The sequence below is a fragment of the Schistocerca nitens genome, unplaced genomic scaffold (assembly GCF_023898315.1).
Source record: "Schistocerca nitens isolate TAMUIC-IGC-003100 unplaced genomic scaffold, iqSchNite1.1 HiC_scaffold_334, whole genome shotgun sequence".
NCBI lineage: Eukaryota > Metazoa > Arthropoda > Insecta > Orthoptera > Acrididae > Schistocerca > Schistocerca nitens.
The window spans coordinates 100,133-121,094 of record NW_026045868.1 but is presented as its reverse complement, the minus strand read 5'-3'; the positions used below and the strand labels follow the sequence as shown (position 1 = coordinate 121,094).

At 48.7% G+C, this 20,962-nt stretch overlaps 23 non-coding genes across 23 annotated transcripts; all 23 read right to left on the bottom strand.

Moving 5' to 3' along the window:
• Positions 1 to 5,062: 5,062 nt before the first annotated feature.
• Positions 5,063 to 5,144, bottom strand: Trnas-cga (transfer RNA serine (anticodon CGA)). Its single transcript has one exon. It is a non-coding gene; the product is annotated as a tRNA-Ser (tRNA).
• A 138-nt stretch (positions 5,145 to 5,282) lies between these two features.
• On the bottom strand, positions 5,283 to 5,355 carry Trnak-uuu (transfer RNA lysine (anticodon UUU)). The gene has a single exon. It is a non-coding gene; the product is annotated as a tRNA-Lys (tRNA).
• Positions 5,356 to 5,885: 530 nt separating this feature from the next.
• Trnaf-gaa (transfer RNA phenylalanine (anticodon GAA)) lies at positions 5,886 to 5,958 on the bottom strand. Its single transcript has one exon. It is a non-coding gene; the product is annotated as a tRNA-Phe (tRNA).
• Positions 5,959 to 6,549: 591 nt separating this feature from the next.
• On the bottom strand, positions 6,550 to 6,631 carry Trnas-uga (transfer RNA serine (anticodon UGA)). Its single transcript has one exon. It is a non-coding gene; the product is annotated as a tRNA-Ser (tRNA).
• A 698-nt stretch (positions 6,632 to 7,329) lies between these two features.
• On the bottom strand, positions 7,330 to 7,411 carry Trnas-cga (transfer RNA serine (anticodon CGA)). Its single transcript has one exon. It is a non-coding gene; the product is annotated as a tRNA-Ser (tRNA).
• A 138-nt stretch (positions 7,412 to 7,549) lies between these two features.
• Trnak-uuu (transfer RNA lysine (anticodon UUU)) lies at positions 7,550 to 7,622 on the bottom strand. Its single transcript has one exon. It is a non-coding gene; the product is annotated as a tRNA-Lys (tRNA).
• Positions 7,623 to 8,152: 530 nt separating this feature from the next.
• Positions 8,153 to 8,225, bottom strand: Trnaf-gaa (transfer RNA phenylalanine (anticodon GAA)). The gene has a single exon. It is a non-coding gene; the product is annotated as a tRNA-Phe (tRNA).
• Positions 8,226 to 8,816: 591 nt separating this feature from the next.
• Positions 8,817 to 8,898, bottom strand: Trnas-uga (transfer RNA serine (anticodon UGA)). Its single transcript has one exon. It is a non-coding gene; the product is annotated as a tRNA-Ser (tRNA).
• A 698-nt stretch (positions 8,899 to 9,596) lies between these two features.
• Trnas-cga (transfer RNA serine (anticodon CGA)) lies at positions 9,597 to 9,678 on the bottom strand. The gene has a single exon. It is a non-coding gene; the product is annotated as a tRNA-Ser (tRNA).
• A 138-nt stretch (positions 9,679 to 9,816) lies between these two features.
• On the bottom strand, positions 9,817 to 9,889 carry Trnak-uuu (transfer RNA lysine (anticodon UUU)). Its single transcript has one exon. It is a non-coding gene; the product is annotated as a tRNA-Lys (tRNA).
• Positions 9,890 to 10,420: 531 nt separating this feature from the next.
• On the bottom strand, positions 10,421 to 10,493 carry Trnaf-gaa (transfer RNA phenylalanine (anticodon GAA)). The gene has a single exon. It is a non-coding gene; the product is annotated as a tRNA-Phe (tRNA).
• A 591-nt stretch (positions 10,494 to 11,084) lies between these two features.
• Trnas-uga (transfer RNA serine (anticodon UGA)) lies at positions 11,085 to 11,166 on the bottom strand. The gene has a single exon. It is a non-coding gene; the product is annotated as a tRNA-Ser (tRNA).
• Positions 11,167 to 11,864: 698 nt separating this feature from the next.
• On the bottom strand, positions 11,865 to 11,946 carry Trnas-cga (transfer RNA serine (anticodon CGA)). Its single transcript has one exon. It is a non-coding gene; the product is annotated as a tRNA-Ser (tRNA).
• Positions 11,947 to 12,084: 138 nt separating this feature from the next.
• Trnak-uuu (transfer RNA lysine (anticodon UUU)) lies at positions 12,085 to 12,157 on the bottom strand. Its single transcript has one exon. It is a non-coding gene; the product is annotated as a tRNA-Lys (tRNA).
• Positions 12,158 to 12,687: 530 nt separating this feature from the next.
• Trnaf-gaa (transfer RNA phenylalanine (anticodon GAA)) lies at positions 12,688 to 12,760 on the bottom strand. The gene has a single exon. It is a non-coding gene; the product is annotated as a tRNA-Phe (tRNA).
• A 591-nt stretch (positions 12,761 to 13,351) lies between these two features.
• Trnas-uga (transfer RNA serine (anticodon UGA)) lies at positions 13,352 to 13,433 on the bottom strand. Its single transcript has one exon. It is a non-coding gene; the product is annotated as a tRNA-Ser (tRNA).
• A 698-nt stretch (positions 13,434 to 14,131) lies between these two features.
• On the bottom strand, positions 14,132 to 14,213 carry Trnas-cga (transfer RNA serine (anticodon CGA)). Its single transcript has one exon. It is a non-coding gene; the product is annotated as a tRNA-Ser (tRNA).
• Positions 14,214 to 14,351: 138 nt separating this feature from the next.
• Positions 14,352 to 14,424, bottom strand: Trnak-uuu (transfer RNA lysine (anticodon UUU)). The gene has a single exon. It is a non-coding gene; the product is annotated as a tRNA-Lys (tRNA).
• Positions 14,425 to 14,954: 530 nt separating this feature from the next.
• On the bottom strand, positions 14,955 to 15,027 carry Trnaf-gaa (transfer RNA phenylalanine (anticodon GAA)). The gene has a single exon. It is a non-coding gene; the product is annotated as a tRNA-Phe (tRNA).
• A 591-nt stretch (positions 15,028 to 15,618) lies between these two features.
• On the bottom strand, positions 15,619 to 15,700 carry Trnas-uga (transfer RNA serine (anticodon UGA)). Its single transcript has one exon. It is a non-coding gene; the product is annotated as a tRNA-Ser (tRNA).
• Positions 15,701 to 16,398: 698 nt separating this feature from the next.
• Positions 16,399 to 16,480, bottom strand: Trnas-cga (transfer RNA serine (anticodon CGA)). Its single transcript has one exon. It is a non-coding gene; the product is annotated as a tRNA-Ser (tRNA).
• A 138-nt stretch (positions 16,481 to 16,618) lies between these two features.
• On the bottom strand, positions 16,619 to 16,691 carry Trnak-uuu (transfer RNA lysine (anticodon UUU)). The gene has a single exon. It is a non-coding gene; the product is annotated as a tRNA-Lys (tRNA).
• A 531-nt stretch (positions 16,692 to 17,222) lies between these two features.
• Trnaf-gaa (transfer RNA phenylalanine (anticodon GAA)) lies at positions 17,223 to 17,295 on the bottom strand. Its single transcript has one exon. It is a non-coding gene; the product is annotated as a tRNA-Phe (tRNA).
• Between the last annotated feature and the right edge of the window lie 3,667 nt (positions 17,296 to 20,962).

Here is a 20,962-nt window from a genome sequence, read left to right as displayed (position 1 = left end):
TATAGCGGCCGTCCTTTTAACATAGAGAGCCATCGCTTTCACCTTGATATCTACTAATCCCATCCCTCCATTCTGGGGATGGAGTGTCGCAGTTTTGGCAGACACGCGAAAAATTTCCCCTCTCCAAATAAAATTGGTGACCTTCGACATAATTTGCTTAGCAATGACGGCAGGCAGTGGCAGGAGCTGCGCCGTGTAGAAGGCTTTTGATAAAATACAGGAGTTGACCAGATGGATCCGTTCAAATTGATTGAGGCTTCTGTGGGAATTGTCAATGAGAGCACCGTTAAGTTTACGCACTATTTCCCTCCAGTTAGCCGCCGCCATCTTTAAAGAGGACGCCGTCAATATGACGCCGAGAGCCTTGTGGACGCTGACTTCCTGAGCGTAGCCCACTTGCAAATGCTGGAGGCCACAGAGGTTAATAAATTTACTTTTCTTGTCATTCAATTTAGCCCCCGACGCCAAACAGTATTGCTGGAGGTGAGCCGCTAAAGTGGTGACATCATTCTCATTGCGGACAACCACACCCACATCGTCGGCATAGGCGCCTACGACAGTTTTTTTTCCTGAAAGTGTTAGCCCTGTGAGTTTCGCCTGCAGTTGGAGTAACAGAGGTTCGAGTGAAAGAACAAAAAGTAACATGGACAAAGGGCTGCCTTGTGGTATCCCTCTGTTGATTTGAATCGGTTGGGTTAGTTGCGAGTTGACAGAAAGTCTTGCGTTGATCCCCAGTGCCATGTTTTTGATCATGTCAATCGCGTTCTGCAAGAAACCGAATCTTTTCATGGTTTCAAGGAGGTACTCGTGAGTGACGAGGTCAAAGGCTTTAAAAAAGTCCAGAAAAATCAGCCCACACTTCACGTTACTGGCGTTCGTTAAAGCAATGATATCCCGGTAAAAAGCTGCCGTTTGCAATACAGTTCTCCCGAAAGCACATGTCTGCTGACGTCCAATGAATTTTGCAGTGAGTGGCATTATTCGCGTGTTGATTGCACGGGCGACTATTTTATAATCGGAGTTTAACAATGAAATGGGGCGGAAGTTAGCGATATTTTTTGTACCTCTGCTTTTAGGGATAAGCACAATTTTGCATTCCTTAAAGGCAAGTGGTATAGGCTTCCCTTGAAAAACTTCGTTCACTAATTGGGTGATTTTGTCCCCGATGATGTGCCAATACCTCCTGTAAAATTCAATGGGTAATCCGTCAGGACCAGGGGACTTCCTGATCGGCGAGTGGCAGACAATCTCCAAAACATCTTTATTACTAAATTCCAAAGAAATGGTGTCATTGTCTTCTCTAGTTATGGGAGAGGAAATGGCACTAAACAGTTCGTCATAGCAGTCGTCGTGAGTAGCCACTGACGTGTACGTGTCAACAAAATAGTCGTGTAGTGCCTTGATAATCTCTCGCTGGGTGTCGACAGTCGTGCCATCACCTAGTTTCAGGGCCTCAATAAAAGTCCTCCGTCTGTTCTTAGCATGTTTGACTAGGTGGTATAGAGCGGCTGTTTCATCGTCTCTGACCGACTTCACTTTTGATTTGATCTTAAGACCTTCCAGCTGCATCCTCTTAAGATTGATTAATTTCGCCTTTATTTTTCGAATGTCGTCTATTCTGGTGTTCGCGGCGTCGGCTCTATCACAGAGGTCGCGTAAGATAGTGTAGTAGAACTCCATCGTCTTCTTTATCGCGGCTGCTCTGTCAATACCGAAGAATATAATAACCTTTCGCAGTTTGGGTTTTGCATGCTGAGTCCACCACGCTATGGTGCTACGAAAGTTTGTGGTAGTGCGCAAACACTGCTCCCAAGTGCGTCGCACCGCCGCCTCTAGGTCAGCATCCGTTAATAAGGAGACGTTCAAGTTCCATTGATTTTTATACCAACGCGTTGGTTGTGGCAGCAAATTCAGGCACGCAACGACACCACTGTGATCGGAGAAGCTGGAGGGTATTGTTTCAATTTGTAACAAGACTTTCTCTAAAACGTCGGAAACATAAATCCTGTCAATTCTGCTGCATGAATTCGCGACGATGTGTGTGAATCGTACCAAGGTCGGGTACCTAATTTCCCACGCGTCTTTCAGTTTGAGGTCTGTCACGAGACGCTTTAATTCAGGCGAATAATTAAAATTCGGGGACTGATCTTTCTGGGATAAAACACAATTAAAATCACCTCCAATGATAACACGTTCGGGAGTTTTCCGTAACAAATAGATGATATGTTCCTTAAAAAAACTTGCTCGTTCCGCTCTATAGGTACTACCAGAAGGCGCGTACAAGTTAATGATGGTGACGCCAAAAACGGTGACACCCACACCTCTACCCGAATCTAACTTGTCAATCTGAGTGGCGGGAATGCCTTCTCTAAGTAAGATGGCAGTCCCCACGTTCGAGTCGGGGGAAAAATTAGTAATAGCAACAAAACCAGGAAGAGTTAATTGTGGCATGGCCACCTCCTGCAAAAGAGCGATATCTGTTCCCGACTCATAGAGATATTGTTTTAAGGCACTCAGTTTCACCTCCGACCGGATTTTATTAATATTTAATGTCGTGATCGTATAGGCCTGCGACATGATGGCAGTACGTTGCAGAGGCGGAAGGAGCAAATGTCTTTAAAGGGCCACATCTTCATGCCATTCCATATTTGTGGCCGGGAAATTCGAGTCTGTGACGTCACTGAGTTGTATTCTTGCGTCTTTGTTCTTACTCTTTTTACGCACAGCATTTACATTAGGTTGCACTCTGATCCTGGGGCGGACACCGTGGAGCACCTCCGCAGCCGGCGGCGTGGGAGGGTCGTGGGTGATGTCAATCTGCTCTCCCGGCACATCCCGCGAAGGGATCGCACGCGGCGATACCGCCGGCGAGCGAGCAGCTGAACTATCACTCGCACTATCAGCCTGTTTGGCAACATTCTCTGCCCGCAGCTGTTTGTTGTCATCGACAGACCCGGACAGCTGTGTTTGTATTATTTCCTGGAGTTGTTGACATTCCCCTTGTTGTGAGTCCTGAACCGAAGCGGCTGCCACGTGATGTGTACCGTCGGCGCTCAGAGATGTTTGTGTACCATCATCACAGGCCTCTGTGTGTGTACTTCCTGCAGGAATGTGAGCAACACGTACAGGTTGGTCGGTCTGAGTTGGCTGTCGCGGAAGTTCTAAGGCACTAGCCAGCGGTAACTGCTTAACTTCCACGGAAGTAGCGGCACTTGAAATTGTGGGAGGAGAAGCGTCCACAATAGCCTCACCGATTGGAGCTTTCGTTTCCGAGCCGGATTCCCGATCGTCCTTTTTCGTGGTCTCATGCGCACTAGAGGTGTCGTTATCAGAACCACTGCTGTCACAAGTTCTGCGCCTCTTATTGGTCGCGGCATCGAGTTTCGCAGGGGGCAACGCACCTTTTTCTCTCCGAACCAGAACCGGAAACTCATCAGAGCGAAATTCTTGTTGCTGTTCCGAAGGCATTTCAGAACTAGGGATCCCAATCTCTGTCATCGGCTTGGCCGCCACTACATCCGCCAAAGTAAGCCTTTTACGCTGCTGGAGGGAATTCTTTAACACAAACATGCGCCTGGGGCAGTCTTGACGCAAGTGACCACTCTCATTACAGATATGACAGGTCGGAGTTTGGCCAATGTAAGTAACGTGAGCCTTATAGTCACAAACAAGTATATGGGATGGAATATTCTGCTTTACTTGCATTTCAACAGATCGAACGCCACTGTAACATTGCAACCTATGTTGACTTGACCACCGTTCATTTCGAATCTGCTTAACGTCACCGAATTTGGACAGTACCTCTTTCAGATAACAATTTTCGACTTCAGGGGGTAAGTTAAAAATACGCACGTTCGTGTAGTCTACATCGGCATTGGAAATGAGCACTGTACTTACAGACTCGTCCCGGTGTCGGAAAATAGCACTTCCTCCGTGCTTCGTCATGATCTTCTCCAGTAATACAGGATTCAGCAATTTAACAAAAAAACAATACTGCTCGGTATCATAATAGGCGGTGTGCACTTGGTCAGATGTAATCCCAATAACATCAACGATCCAGTCATGTATCTCCAGTGAACTCGGTTGCACAGACCGGGTGGACTTGTCGAAATCAAAACGGAGTGTACATTTTCGTGGAAATAACCTGGACATTGCAGCAGATAGCGAGCGGTTAACCCGCTACAATAAGACCGCAACAAAAATACAAATGGAAAACGATATAAACTGCAGAATAACACAACACTCGCAAACAGAAATATGAGTGGAAAACACGCCTTGTGAACACGCGGCGGAGCGGAGCACTGATACGTCCGACCTGCACGGTGTCGCAAGCGCGACTGGAACTGCCACTCGGCCACGACTGCCGGTGGCAAAAGCGTCTTCCGACAAGTGAAAGTGCCACCTTGAGAAGCAATCCGATGGCAGAAAGCGGCTTGGCCTCACTCTTTTCTCTAGTGTTTCCATGGCCAGCACATTAGCCGTTACGAAAGTGTATTAATTTTCGCCCAGGCAGAGGCTTGGACCCAACACCCTTTGGTTGAAAACCTAACGCTCTACCGACTGAGCTATCGTACAGCTGCGTGATGAGCGAGTGATTCACATGTCGTAATTACTGGCTTATGGCTCCAATGGCGACTTCACCGACTTCCCACTGACGCACCGCTGACGCTAGTTTTCTGTCGTCTTAAGCGGTGGACATACTTGCAAGTAGCTGCGAGATCTTAAGAAAAGAAACGCTGCACCATTGCTTTTGCCGCACTCGAATGACTGAATTACGATTCTTAAAAAGAAATGAATGTTCGCTCTGTCCAAAACTTCCAAGCACATGTGTGTACTCACAAACTCGGCGTCGGCGCGAGAAAATGACGGGAGCGCACTCGTGGGCCTGCGACGGCTTTCTGCAGTCCCAGCGTCAGTGCGTGGTGAACCGGTAACCACAGGAAGCAGCGGCCGTCGCGGAACTCTGTATTCTTAAATTTTCGTCTTGTTGAGAGTGGCGTCATTGGCTTGCACCCGCGTTCATGCGTGTGAAAATATTTGCTCTTCTTTACGCAAAATCGCACGCAGCCGGTAGGACTCGAACCTACGCTCCCAGAGGGAATCTGATTTCGAGTCAGACGCCTTAACCACTCGGCCACGACTGCGCGGAGCGCAATCCTCTCCCGTCACATGCAACTGCCACCGTTTAAAGCACTGTGGTGGCAGGAAACGGCGTAGTTACATTCTCTTCCGTAGTGTTTCCGCCGCTACTAGACGAATCACTACCAAAGCATTAAAATTTCCGCCCAGACAGGGATTTGAACCCTGGACCCTTAGGTTAAAATCCTAATGCTCTACCGGCTGAGCTACCCGGGCTCACAGGACGTTAGCAAACCTTCCACGATGCACAACTATACATTGGCTCATGTCCTTTACTGTTGTGCAATCGCTGCAACTAATAAAACGTCGCCTGGATGCTGTCTACAAACTTATCGTGCTAAGCTCGTAACAGACTATCAAAGAATACTGACACACGACGCAAAAACAAATTGCAGCAGTCGTTACGTCTCATGCGTTGGAGCAGAGGATTTACGTGTTTTGTTGACACTCACTGGGCAACTCGAAAATTCACAAGCATTTTGAATGCAATGTTTCCCACGCTTTCGCTCATTTCACAGTTCCGTTGGAGACGTTCTTCACGTCCTGACACAAAAAAGGGAACGCAGTCGGTAGGACATTTTTTTTTTATTTTCTTGCTTCCCAGGCAGTTGCCTACTGTGTTCCTCTTATGGCATGCACTAGACAACCAGAACAGCTACAGGAGGGAGTCACTTTTGTTCTCGGCGGTAGTTACATTATCACAAACTCAGAGCAATTCCATTGGCGTCAGCTTCAAAACGAATGCATGCCGAAACCCGGGATCGAACCAGGGACCTTTAGATCTTCAGTCTAACGCTCTCCCAACTGAGCTATTTCGGCTGACGTGGAACGTCTCTGTTTTTTACGTCTTCGTTAACCTCTGCCTCGTCGCCAATTTCACAGTCGTCTTCGTCTGATAAGACACAGGGACGCTGAAAGGCGAGCAGCAGATGCAGTGAAGCACCACACACATTTCTTCTGCTTCAATCATCGTAACAAGCAAACACGTCGACTCGATTCATGTAATATTGACTTCGCTGACGCTAGAAAACCGGTGCTATATCGATGCCACGTGCAACTCGTGTGCAGAGAACGAGACACAAGAAGGAGTGAGCCTCTCCACCGTGTGAGAGGCAGTATCTAGCAGATACACACGGTAAAACATTTGACTTGCGCTAGCTCATAAATTGCTGCACGTCATCGTCTGCAAGCTAAAATGGACACATCTGCACTGCCCAGAGAGGCGACACTTGCACTGACACCTGGTGGACGGCTGCGAGACGAGGAGATGAGCTGTGGCTTCTGGGCGCGACTTTAGCGCTGCACCCTGTAGCCAAGAACACTGCACATTGCTGGCGACCCACGTGTTTAGTAGTGACGCAACCGCTAGGATGCAGCTGAACGTCCATCTTCTGTGAGCGAGAAAATTTTCGCAGTCGGCAGGACTCGAACCTGCGCTCCCGGAGGGAATCTGATTTCAAGTCAGACGCCTTAACCACTCGGCCACGACTGCCGGTGGCAAAAGCGTCTTCCGACAAGTGAAAGTGCCACCTTGAGAAGCAATCCGATGGCAGAAAGCGGCTTGGCCTCACTCTTTTCTCTAGTGTTTCCATGGCCAGCACATTAGCCGTTACGAAAGTGTATTAATTTTCGCCCAGGCAGAGGCTTGGACCCAACACCCTTTGGTTGAAAACCTAACGCTCTACCGACTGAGCTATCGTACAGCTGCGTGATGAGCGAGTGATTCACATGTCGTAATTACTGGCTTATGGCTCCAATGGCGACTTCACCGACTTCCCACTGACGCACCGCTGACGCTAGTTTTCTGTCGTCTTAAGCGGTGGACATACTTGCAAGTAGCTGCGAGATCTTAAGAAAAGAAACGCTGCACCATTGCTTTTGCCGCACTCGAATGACTGAATTACGATTCTTAAAAAGAAATGAATGTTCGCTCTGTCCAAAACTTCCAAGCACATGTGTGTACTCACAAACTCGGCGTCGGCGCGAGAAAATGACGGGAGCGCACTCGTGGGCCTGCGACGGCTTTCTGCAGTCCCAGCGTCAGTGCGTGGTGAACCGGTAACCACAGGAAGCAGCGGCCGTCGCGGAACTCTGTATTCTTAAATTTTCGTCTTGTTGAGAGTGGCGTCATTGGCTTGCACCCGCGTTCATGCGTGTGAAAATATTTGCTCTTCTTTACGCAAAATCGCACGCAGCCGGTAGGACTCGAACCTACGCTCCCAGAGGGAATCTGATTTCGAGTCAGACGCCTTAACCACTCGGCCACGACTGCGCGGAGCGCAATCCTCTCCCGTCACATGCAACTGCCACCGTTTAAAGCACTGTGGTGGCAGGAAACGGCGTAGTTACATTCTCTTCCGTAGTGTTTCCGCCGCTACTAGACGAATCACTACCAAAGCATTAAAATTTCCGCCCAGACAGGGATTTGAACCCTGGACCCTTAGGTTAAAATCCTAATGCTCTACCGGCTGAGCTACCCGGGCTCACAGGACGTTAGCAAACCTTCCACGATGCACAACTATACATTGGCTCATGTCCTTTACTGTTGTGCAATCGCTGCAACTAATAAAACGTCGCCTGGATGCTGTCTACAAACTTATCGTGCTAAGCTCGTAACAGACTATCAAAGAATACTGACACACGACGCAAAAACAAATTGCAGCAGTCGTTACGTCTCATGCGTTGGAGCAGAGGATTTACGTGTTTTGTTGACACTCACTGGGCAACTCGAAAATTCACAAGCATTTTGAATGCAATGTTTCCCACGCTTTCGCTCATTTCACAGTTCCGTTGGAGACGTTCTTCACGTCCTGACACAAAAAAGGGAACGCAGTCGGTAGGACATTTTTTTTTTATTTTCTTGCTTCCCAGGCAGTTGCCTACTGTGTTCCTCTTATGGCATGCACTAGACAACCAGAACAGCTACAGGAGGGAGTCACTTTTGTTCTCGGCGGTAGTTACATTATCACAAACTCAGAGCAATTCCATTGGCGTCAGCTTCAAAACGAATGCATGCCGAAACCCGGGATCGAACCAGGGACCTTTAGATCTTCAGTCTAACGCTCTCCCAACTGAGCTATTTCGGCTGACGTGGAACGTCTCTGTTTTGTACGTCTTCGTTAACCTCTGCCTCGTCGCCAATTTCACAGTCGTCTTCGTCTGATAAGACACAGGGACGCTGAAAGGCGAGCAGCAGATGCAGTGAAGCACCACACACATTTCTTCTGCTTCAATCATCGTAACAAGCAAACACGTCGACTCGATTCATGTAATATTGACTTCGCTGACGCTAGAAAACCGGTGCTATATCGATGCCACGTGCAACTCGTGTGCAGAGAACGAGACACAAGAAGGAGTGAGCCTCTCCACCGTGTGAGAGGCAGTATCTAGCAGATACACACGGTAAAACATTTGACTTGCGCTAGCTCATAAATTGCTGCACGTCATCGTCTGCAAGCTAAAATGGACACATCTGCACTGCCCAGAGAGGCGACACTTGCACTGACACCTGGTGGACGGCTGCGAGACGAGGAGATGAGCTGTGGCTTCTGGGCGCGACTTTAGCGCTGCACCCTGTAGCCAAGAACACTGCACATTGCTGGCGACCCACGTGTTTAGTAGTGACGCAACCGCTAGGATGCAGCTGAACGTCCATCTTCTGTGAGCGAGAAAATTTTCGCAGTCGGCAGGACTCGAACCTGCGCTCCCAGAGGGAATCTGATTTCAAGTCAGACGCCTTAACCACTCGGCCACGACTGCCGGTGGCAAAAGCGTCTTCCGACAAGTGAAAGTGCCACCTTGAGAAGCAATCCGATGGCAGAAAGCGGCTTGGCCTCACTCTTTTCTCTAGTGTTTCCATGGCCAGCACATTAGCCGTTACGAAAGTGTATTAATTTTCGCCCAGGCAGAGGCTTGGACCCAACACCCTTTGGTTGAAAACCTAACGCTCTACCGACTGAGCTATCGTACAGCTGCGTGATGAGCGAGTGATTCACATGTCGTAATTACTGGCTTATGGCTCCAATGGCGACTTCACCGACTTCCCACTGACGCACCGCTGACGCTAGTTTTCTGTCGTCTTAAGCGGTGGACATACTTGCAAGTAGCTGCGAGATCTTAAGAAAAGAAACGCTGCACCATTGCTTTTGCCGCACTCGAATGACTGAATTACGATTCTTAAAAAGAAATGAATGTTCGCTCTGTCCAAAACTTCCAAGCACATGTGTGTACTCACAAACTCGGCGTCGGCGCGAGAAAATGACGGGAGCGCACTCGTGGGCCTGCGACGGCTTTCTGCAGTCCCAGCGTCAGTGCGTGGTGAACCGGTAACCACAGGAAGCAGCGGCCGTCGCGGAACTCTGTATTCTTAAATTTTCGTCTTGTTGAGAGTGGCGTCATTGGCTTGCACCCGCGTTCATGCGTGTGAAAATATTTGCTCTTCTTTACGCAAAATCGCACGCAGCCGGTAGGACTCGAACCTACGCTCCCAGAGGGAATCTGATTTCGAGTCAGACGCCTTAACCACTCGGCCACGACTGCGCGGAGCGCAATCCTCTCCCGTCACATGCAACTGCCACCGTTTAAAGCACTGTGGTGGCAGGAAACGGCGTAGTTACATTCTCTTCCGTAGTGTTTCCGCCGCTACTAGACGAATCACTACCAAAGCATTAAAATTTCCGCCCAGACAGGGATTTGAACCCTGGACCCTTAGGTTAAAATCCTAATGCTCTACCGGCTGAGCTACCCGGGCTCACAGGACGTTAGCAAACCTTCCACGATGCACAACTATACATTGGCTCATGTCCTTTACTGTTGTGCAATCGCTGCAACTAATAAAACGTCGCCTGGATGCTGTCTACAAACTTATCGTGCTAAGCTCGTAACAGACTATCAAAGAATACTGACACACGACGCAAAAACAAATTGCAGCAGTCGTTACGTCTCATGCGTTGGAGCAGAGGATTTACGTGTTTTGTTGACACTCACTGGGCAACTCGAAAATTCACAAGCATTTTGAATGCAATGTTTCCCACGCTTTCGCTCATTTCACAGTTCCGTTGGAGACGTTCTTCACGTCCTGACACAAAAAAGGGAACGCAGTCGGTAGGACATTTTTTTTTTTATTTTCTTGCTTCCCAGGCAGTTGCCTACTGTGTTCCTCTTATGGCATGCACTAGACAACCAGAACAGCTACAGGAGGGAGTCACTTTTGTTCTCGGCGGTAGTTACATTATCACAAACTCAGAGCAATTCCATTGGCGTCAGCTTCAAAACGAATGCATGCCGAAACCCGGGATCGAACCAGGGACCTTTAGATCTTCAGTCTAACGCTCTCCCAACTGAGCTATTTCGGCTGACGTGGAACGTCTCTGTTTTGTACGTCTTCGTTAACCTCTGCCTCGTCGCCAATTTCACAGTCGTCTTCGTCTGATAAGACACAGGGACGCTGAAAGGCGAGCAGCAGATGCAGTGAAGCACCACACACATTTCTTCTGCTTCAATCATCGTAACAAGCAAACACGTCGACTCGATTCATGTAATATTGACTTCGCTGACGCTAGAAAACCGGTGCTATATCGATGCCACGTGCAACTCGTGTGCAGAGAACGAGACACAAGAAGGAGTGAGCCTCTCCACCGTGTGAGAGGCAGTATCTAGCAGATACACACGGTAAAACATTTGACTTGCGCTAGCTCATAAATTGCTGCACGTCATCGTCTGCAAGCTAAAATGGACACATCTGCACTGCCCAGAGAGGCGACACTTGCACTGACACCTGGTGGACGGCTGCGAGACGAGGAGATGAGCTGTGGCTTCTGGGCGCGACTTTAGCGCTGCACCCTGTAGCCAAGAACACTGCACATTGCTGGCGACCCACGTGTTTAGTAGTGACGCAACCGCTAGGATGCAGCTGAACGTCCATCTTCTGTGAGCGAGAAAATTTTCGCAGTCGGCAGGACTCGAACCTGCGCTCCCAGAGGGAATCTGATTTCAAGTCAGACGCCTTAACCACTCGGCCACGACTGCCGGTGGCAAAAGCGTCTTCCGACAAGTGAAAGTGCCACCTTGAGAAGCAATCCGATGGCAGAAAGCGGCTTGGCCTCACTCTTTTCTCTAGTGTTTCCATGGCCAGCACATTAGCCGTTACGAAAGTGTATTAATTTTCGCCCAGGCAGAGGCTTGGACCCAACACCCTTTGGTTGAAAACCTAACGCTCTACCGACTGAGCTATCGTACAGCTGCGTGATGAGCGAGTGATTCACATGTCGTAATTACTGGCTTATGGCTCCAATGGCGACTTCACCGACTTCCCACTGACGCACCGCTGACGCTAGTTTTCTGTCGTCTTAAGCGGTGGACATACTTGCAAGTAGCTGCGAGATCTTAAGAAAAGAAACGCTGCACCATTGCTTTTGCCGCACTCGAATGACTGAATTACGATTCTTAAAAAGAAATGAATGTTCGCTCTGTCCAAAACTTCCAAGCACATGTGTGTACTCACAAACTCGGCGTCGGCGCGAGAAAATGACGGGAGCGCACTCGTGGGCCTGCGACGGCTTTCTGCAGTCCCAGCGTCAGTGCGTGGTGAACCGGTAACCACAGGAAGCAGCGGCCGTCGCGGAACTCTGTATTCTTAAATTTTCGTCTTGTTGAGAGTGGCGTCATTGGCTTGCACCCGCGTTCATGCGTGTGAAAATATTTGCTCTTCTTTACGCAAAATCGCACACAGCCGGTAGGACTCGAACCTACGCTCCCAGAGGGAATCTGATTTCGAGTCAGACGCCTTAACCACTCGGCCACGACTGCGCGGAGCGCAATCCTCTCCCGTCACATGCAACTGCCACCGTTTAAAGCACTGTGGTGGCAGGAAACGGCGTAGTTACATTCTCTTCCGTAGTGTTTCCGCCGCTACTAGACGAATCACTACCAAAGCATTAAAATTTCCGCCCAGACAGGGATTTGAACCCTGGACCCTTAGGTTAAAAGCCTAATGCTCTACCGGCTGAGCTACCCGGGCTCACAGGACGTTAGCAAACCTTCCACGATGCACAACTATACATTGGCTCATGTCCTTTACTGTTGTGCAATCGCTGCAACTAATAAAACGTCGCCTGGATGCTGTCTACAAACTTATCGTGCTAAGCTCGTAACAGACTATCAAAGAATACTGACACACGACGCAAAAACAAATTGCAGCAGTCGTTACGTCTCATGCGTTGGAGCAGAGGATTTACGTGTTTTGTTGACACTCACTGGGCAACTCGAAAATTCACAAGCATTTTGAATGCAATGTTTCCCACGCTTTCGCTCATTTCACAGTTCCGTTGGAGACGTTCTTCACGTCCTGACACAAAAAAGGGAACGCAGTCGGTAGGACATTTTTTTTTTATTTTCTTGCTTCCCAGGCAGTTGCCTACTGTGTTCCTCTTATGGCATGCACTAGACAACCAGAACAGCTACAGGAGGGAGTCACTTTTGTTCTCGGCGGTAGTTACATTATCACAAACTCAGAGCAATTCCATTGGCGTCAGCTTCAAAACGAATGCATGCCGAAACCCGAGATCGAACCAGGGACCTTTAGATCTTCAGTCTAACGCTCTCCCAACTGAGCTATTTCGGCTGACGTGGAACGTCTCTGTTTTGTACGTCTTCGTTAACCTCTGCCTCGTCGCCAATTTCACAGTCGTCTTCGTCTGATAAGACACAGGGACGCTGAAAGGCGAGCAGCAGATGCAGTGAAGCACCACACACATTTCTTCTGCTTCAATCATCGTAACAAGCAAACACGTCGACTCGATTCATGTAATATTGACTTCGCTGACGCTAGAAAACCGGTGCTATATCGATGCCACGTGCAACTCGTGTGCAGAGAACGAGACACAAGAAGGAGTGAGCCTCTCCACCGTGTGAGAGGCAGTATCTAGCAGATACACACGGTAAAACATTTGACTTGCGCTAGCTCATAAATTGCTGCACGTCATCGTCTGCAAGCTAAAATGGACACATCTGCACTGCCCAGAGAGGCGACACTTGCACTGACACCTGGTGGACGGCTGCGAGACGAGGAGATGAGCTGTGGCTTCTGGGCGCGACTTTAGCGCTGCACCCTGTAGCCAAGAACACTGCACATTGCTGGCGACCCACGTGTTTAGTAGTGACGCAACCGCTAGGATGCAGCTGAACGTCCATCTTCTGTGAGCGAGAAAATTTTCGCAGTCGGCAGGACTCGAACCTGCGCTCCCAGAGGGAATCTGATTTCAAGTCAGACGCCTTAACCACTCGGCCACGACTGCCGGTGGCAAAAGCGTCTTCCGACAAGTGAAAGTGCCACCTTGAGAAGCAATCCGATGGCAGAAAGCGGCTTGGCCTCACTCTTTTCTCTAGTGTTTCCATGGCCAGCACATTAGCCGTTACGAAAGTGTATTAATTTTCGCCCAGGCAGAGGCTTGGACCCAACACCCTTTGGTTGAAAACCTAACGCTCTACCGACTGAGCTATCGTACAGCTGCGTGATGAGCGAGTGATTCACATGTCGTAATTACTGGCTTATGGCTCCAATGGCGACTTCACCGACTTCCCACTGACGCACCGCTGACGCTAGTTTTCTGTCGTCTTAAGCGGTGGACATACTTGCAAGTAGCTGCGAGATCTTAAGAAAAGAAACGCTGCACCATTGCTTTTGCCGCACTCGAATGACTGAATTACGATTCTTAAAAAGAAATGAATGTTCGCTCTGTCCAAAACTTCCAAGCACATGTGTGTACTCACAAACTCGGCGTCGGCGCGAGAAAATGACGGGAGCGCACTCGTGGGCCTGCGACGGCTTTCTGCAGTCCCAGCGTCAGTGCGTGGTGAACCGGTAACCACAGGAAGCAGCGGCCGTCGCGGAACTCTGTATTCTTAAATTTTCGTCTTGTTGAGAGTGGCGTCATTGGCTTGCACCCGCGTTCATGCGTGTGAAAATATTTGCTCTTCTTTACGCAAAATCGCACACAGCCGGTAGGACTCGAACCTACGCTCCCAGAGGGAATCTGATTTCGAGTCAGACGCCTTAACCACTCGGCCACGACTGCGCGGAGCGCAATCCTCTCCCGTCACATGCAACTGCCACCGTTTAAAGCACTGTGGTGGCAGGAAACGGCGTAGTTACATTCTCTTCCGTAGTGTTTCCGCCGCTACTAGACGAATCACTACCAAAGCATTAAAATTTCCGCCCAGACAGGGATTTGAACCCTGGACCCTTAGGTTAAAAGCCTAATGCTCTACCGGCTGAGCTACCCGGGCTCACAGGACGTTAGCAAACCTTCCACGATGCACAACTATACATTGGCTCATGTCCTTTACTGTTGTGCAATCGCTGCAACTAATAAAACGTCGCCTGGATGCTGTCTACAAACTTATCGTGCTAAGCTCGTAACAGACTATCAAAGAATACTGACACACGACGCAAAAACAAATTGCAGCAGTCGTTACGTCTCATGCGTTGGAGCAGAGGATTTACGTGTTTTGTTGACACTCACTGGGCAACTCGAAAATTCACAAGCATTTTGAATGCAATGTTTCCCACGCTTTCGCTCATTTCACAGTTCCGTTGGAGACGTTCTTCACGTCCTGACACAAAAAAGGGAACGCAGTCGGTAGGACATTTTTTTTTTATTTTCTTGCTTCCCAGGCAGTTGCCTACTGTGTTCCTCTTATGGCATGCACTAGACAACCAGAACAGCTACAGGAGGGAGTCACTTTTGTTCTCGGCGGTAGTTACATTATCACAAACTCAGAGCAATTCCATTGGCGTCAGCTTCAAAACGAATGCATGCCGAAACCCGGGATCGAACCAGGGACCTTTAGATCTTCAGTCTAACGCTCTCCCAACTGAGCTATTTCGGCTGACGTGGAACGTCTCTGTTTTGTACGTCTTCGTTAACCTCTGCCTCGTCGCCAATTTCACAGTCGTCTTCGTCTGATAAGACACAGGGACGCTGAAAGGCGAGCAGCAGATGCAGTGAAGCACCACACACATTTCTTCTGCTTCAATCATCGTAACAAGCAAACACGTCGACTCGATTCATGTAATATTGACTTCGCTGACGCTAGAAAACCGGTGCTATATCGATGCCACGTGCAACTCGTGTGCAGAGAACGAGACACAAGAAGGAGTGAGCCTCTCCACCGTGTGAGAGGCAGTATCTAGCAGATACACACGGTAAAACATTTGACTTGCGCTAGCTCATAAATTGCTGCACGTCATCGTCTGCAAGCTAAAATGGACACATCTGCACTGCCCAGAGAGGCGACACTTGCACTGACACCTGGTGGACGGCTGCGAGACGAGGAGATGAGCTGTGGCTTCTGGGCGCGACTTTAGCGCTGCACCCTGTAGCCAAGAACACTGCACATTGCTGGCGACCCACGTGTTTAGTAGTGACGCAACCGCTAGGATGCAGCTGAACGTCCATCTTCTGTGAGCGAGAAAATTTTCGCAGTCGGCAGGACTCGAACCTGCGCTCCCGGAGGGAATCTGATTTCAAGTCAGACGCCTTAACCACTCGGCCACGACTGCCGGTGGCAAAAGCGTCTTCCGACAAGTGGAAGTTGCACCTTGAGAAGCAATCCGATGGCAGAAAGCGGCTTGGCCTCACTCTTTTCTCTAGTGTTTCCATGGCCAGCACATTAGCCGTTACGAAAGTGTATTAATTTTCGCGCAGGCAGAGGCTTGGACCCAACACCCTTTGGTTGAAAACCTAACGCTCTACCGACTGAGCTATCGTACAGCTGCGTGATGAGCGAGTGATTCACATGTCGTAATTACTGGCTTATGGCTCCAATGGCGACTTCACCGACTTCCCACTGACGCACCGCTGACGCTAGTTTTCTGTCGTCTTAAGCGGTGGACATACTTGCAAGTAGCTGCGAGATCTTAAGAAAAGAAACGCTGCACCATTGCTTTTGCCGCACTCGAATGACTGAATTACGATTCTTAAAAAGAAATGAATGTTCGCTCTGTCCAAAACTTCCAAGCACATGTGTGTACTCACAAACTCGGCGTCGGCGCGAGAAAATGACGGGAGCGCACTCGTGGGCCTGCGACGGCTTTCTGCAGTCCCAGCGTCAGTGCGTGGTGAACCGGTAACCACAGGAAGCAGCGGCCGTCGCGGAACTCTGTATTCTTAAATTTTCGTCTTGTTGAGAGTGGCGTCATTGGCTTGCACCCGCGTTCATGCGTGTGAAAATATTTGCTCTTCTTTACGCAAAATCGCACACAGCCGGTAGGACTCGAACCTACGCTCCCAGAGGGAATCTGATTTCGAGTCAGACGCCTTAACCACTCGGCCACGACTGCGCGGAGCGCAATCCTCTCCCGTCACATGCAACTGCCACCGTTTAAAGCACTGTGGTGGCAGGAAACGGCGTAGTTACATTCTCTTCCGTAGTGTTTCCGCCGCTACTAGACGAATCACTACCAAAGCATTAAAATTTCCGCCCAGACAGGGATTTGAACCCTGGACCCTTAGGTTAAAAGCCTAATGCTCTACCGGCTGAGCTACCCGGGCTCACAGGACGTTAGCAAACCTTCCACGATGCACAACTATACATTGGCTCATGTCCTTTACTGTTGTGCAATCGCTGCAACTAATAAAACGTCGCCTGGATGCTGTCTACAAACTTATCGTGCTAAGCTCGTAACAGACTATCAAAGAATACTGACACACGACGCAAAAACAAATTGCAGCAGTCGTTACGTCTCATGCGTTGGAGCAGAGGATTTACGTGTTTTGTTGACACTCACTGGGCAACTCGAAAATTCACAAGCATTTTGAATGCAATGTTTCCCATGCTTTCGCTCATTTCACAGTTCCGTTGGAGACGTTCTTCACGTCCTGACACAAAAAAGGGAACGCAGTCGGTAGGACATTTTTTTTTTTATTTTCTTGCTTCCCAGGCAGTTGCCTACTGTGTTCCTCTTATGGCATGCACTAGACAACCAGAACAGCTACAGGAGGGAGTCACTTTTGTTCTCGGCGGTAGTTACATTATCACAAACTCAGAGCAATTCCATTGGCGTCAGCTTCAAAACGAATGCATGCCGAAACCCGGGATCGAACCAGGGACCTTTAGATCTTCAGTCTAACGCTCTCCCAACTGAGCTATTTCGGCTGACGTGGAACGTCTCTGTTTTGTACGTCTTCGTTAACCTCTGCCTCGTCGCCAATTTCACAGTCGTCTTCGTCTGATAAGACACAGGGACGCTGAAAGGCGAGCAGCAGATGCAGTGAAGCACCACACACATTTCTTCTGCTTCAATCATCGTAACAAGCAAACACGTCGACTCGATTCATGTAATATTGACTTCGCTGACGCTAGAAAACCGGTGCTATATCGATGCCACGTGCAACTCGTGTGCAGAGAACGAGACACAAGAAGGAGTGAGCCTCTCCACCGTGTGAGAGGCAGTATCTAGCAGATACACACGGTAAAACATTTGACTTGCGCTAGCTCATAAATTGCTGCACGTCAACGTCTGCAAGCTAAAATGGACACATCTGCACTGCCCAGAGAGGCGACACTTGCACTGACACCTGGTGGACGGCTGCGAGACGAGGAGATGAGCTGTGGCTTCTGGGCGCGACTTTAGCGCTGCACCCTGTAGCCAAGAACACTGCACATTGCTGGCGACCCACGTGTTTAGTAGTGACGCAACCGCTAGGATGCAGCTGAACGTCCATCTTCTGTGAGCGAGAAAATTTTCGCAGTCGGCAGGACTCGAACCTGCGCTCCCAGAGGGAATCTGATTTCAAGTCAGACGCCTTAACCACTTTTTTTTTTTTTTTTTTTTTTTTTTTTTTTTTTTTTTTTTTTTTTGCTCGGCGAGAAACGCTTATTACAGAAAATTTAGACTAAACGAAGGTTCCACCGAGATTCGAACTTTTTTTTTTTTTTTTCTTAACCACTTTTTTCTATGAAAAACGAAACCCTTAACCTTCTATGAAAATAAAGTTGAATGTTGAAAATGACAACGAAAACACTGCCCTCCTGGGCAAGGTAGATTTGCTGCTCGAAGAATAAACGTAACATAAACACAGCTTCTTATCTCACTCAATGAAAATTCCTGTAGCCAGTGTGCAGCAAGTCAGTGAAGGCCCCAGTGTGAGGGGGAGGCAGGACACGACACAGAAGCAGTGGGGCCTCTTCGCGGCACTACTGGTGTCTCGCGGCCCGGCCTCACCCCCGTACATTCAGGTGACCTATCCGATACCCATGCGATTAAATGCTATTTTAAGCATATTGCCGAAGAGTTTCCCATGATTCGGGTACGTGCATGTTTTGGCGAATTCGATATTCATAAACATCTTGAATTCCAAAAAATTGTCACCGCCAAAATTATTAAAGACGTAGCTGGAATAGGTACCCAGCAACCACAAAACTGCATTGTTTTTCGTCTGCGGATAAAATTGCACATCAGGACGAGACAGTAGTGTTGACGAAACATTGGCGGTTGTAGTCCTGGTAAGAAGAGCTATTTTTTCTCGAAGCCAAGCCCAGTTCTGGAGACGTTCCCCGCAGGTGTAGCGGTGGAGAACTGTATCCGTCAGTTGGCAGCGATGACAGAGAGGGGTGTCACTGAGCCCGATTTTGTGTAACCTCTCGTTCGTGCTAACCACATCATTGATGGCTTTGTACCAAGCAGTGCGAGCATCGGAACTGAGGACACGGGAACTGACATTGCGCCATACGATATCCCAGTTCATGCCACCGAGCTTCGTTGCCAATGGATTCTTTCCTTCGTGTTGTCTCCAGTCCGCTATTATCGCTTGTGCAGTTAAATGTTGAGAATTTAAGACCTCTTGACTGATGTAGCTCCGTGAAAGGTAATATTCTCTGATATGTTTGAGCCGATAACTGATGGGCTGAATATGCAGCGGTGGATCAAGACTTTGCGGCCTGACGGCAGTGAATAATTGCGCTGTAATGCCGGAAGGATCATTGTTAATTATAGCGGCCGTCCTTTTAACATAGAGAGCCATCGCTTTCACCTTGATATCTACTAATCCCATCCCTCCATTCTGGGGATGGAGTGTCGCAGTTTTGGCAGACACGCGAAAAATTTCCCCTCTCCAAATAAAATTGGTGACCTTCGACATAATTTGCTTAGCAATGACGGCAGGCAGTGGCAGGAGCTGCGCCGTGTAGAAGGCTTTTGATAAAATACAGGAGTTGACCAGATGGATCCGTTCAAATTGATTGAGGCTTCTGTGGGAATTGTCAATGAGAGCACCGTTAAGTTTACGCACTATTTCCCTCCAGTTAGCCGCCGCCATCTTTAAAGAGGACGCCGTCAATATGACGCCGAGAGCCTTGTGGACGCTGACTTCCTGAGCGTAGCCCACTTGCAAATGCTGGAGGCCACAGAGGTTAATAAATTTACTTTTCTTGTCATTCAATTTAGCCCCCGACGCCAAACAGTATTGCTGGAGGTGAGCCGCTAAAGTGGTGACATCATTCTCATTGCGGACAACCACACCCACATCGTCGGCATAGGCGCCTACGACAGTTTTTTTTCCTGAAAGTGTTAGCCCTGTGAGTTTCGCCTGCAGTTGGAGTAACAGAGGTTCGAGTGAAAGAACAAAAAGTAACATGGACAAAGGGCTGCCTTGTGGTATCCCTCTGTTGATTTGAATCGGTTGGGTTAGTTGCGAGTTGACAGAAAGTCTTGCGTTGATCCCCAGTGCCATGTTTTTGATCATGTCAATCGCGTTCTGCAAGAAACCGAATCTTTTCATGGTTTCAAGGAGGTACTCGTGAGTGACGAGGTCAAAGGCTTTAAAAAAGTCCAGAAAAATCAGCCCACACTTCACGTTACTGGCGTTCGTTAAAGCAATGATATCCCGGTAAAAAGCTGCCGTTTGCAATACAGTTCTCCCGAAAGCACATGTCTGCTGACGTCCAATGAATTTTGCAGTGAGTGGCATTATTCGCGTGTTGATTGCACGGGCGACTATTTTATAATCGGAGTTTAACAATGAAATGGGGCGGAAGTTAGCGATATTTTTTGTACCTCTGCTTTTAGGGATAAGCACAATTTTGCATTCCTTAAAGGCAAGTGGTATAGGCTTCCCTTGAAAAACTTCGTTCACTAATTGGGTGATTTTGTCCCCGATGATGTGCCAATACCTCCTGTAAAATTCAATGGGTAATCCGTCAGGACCAGGGGACTTCCTGATCGGCGAGTGGCAGACAATCTCCAAAACATCTTTATTACTAAATTCCAAAGAAATGGTGTCATTGTCTTCTCTAGTTATGGGAGAGGAAATGGCACTAAACAGTTCGTCATAGCAGTCGTCGTGAGTAGCCACTGACGTGTACGTGTCAACAAAATAGTCGTGTAGTGCCTTGATAATCTCTCGCTGGGTGTCGACAGTCGTGCCATCACCTAGTTTCAGGGCCTCAATAAAAGTCCTCCGTCTGTTCTTAGCATGTTTGACTAGGTGGTATAGAGCGGCTGTTTCATCGTCTCTGACCGACTTCACTTTTGATTTGATCTTAAGACCTTCCAGCTGCATCCTCTTAAGATTGATTAATTTCGCCTTTATTTTTCGAATGTCGTCTATTCTGGTGTTCGCGGCGTCGGCTCTATCACAGAGGTCGCGTAAGATAGTGTAGTAGAACTCCATCGTCTTCTTTATCGCGGCTGCTCTGTCAATACCGAAGAATATAATAACCTTTCGCAGTTTGGGTTTTGCATGCTGAGTCCACCACGCTATGGTGCTACGAAAGTTTGTGGTAGTGCGCAAACACTGCTCCCAAGTGCGTCGCACCGCCGCCT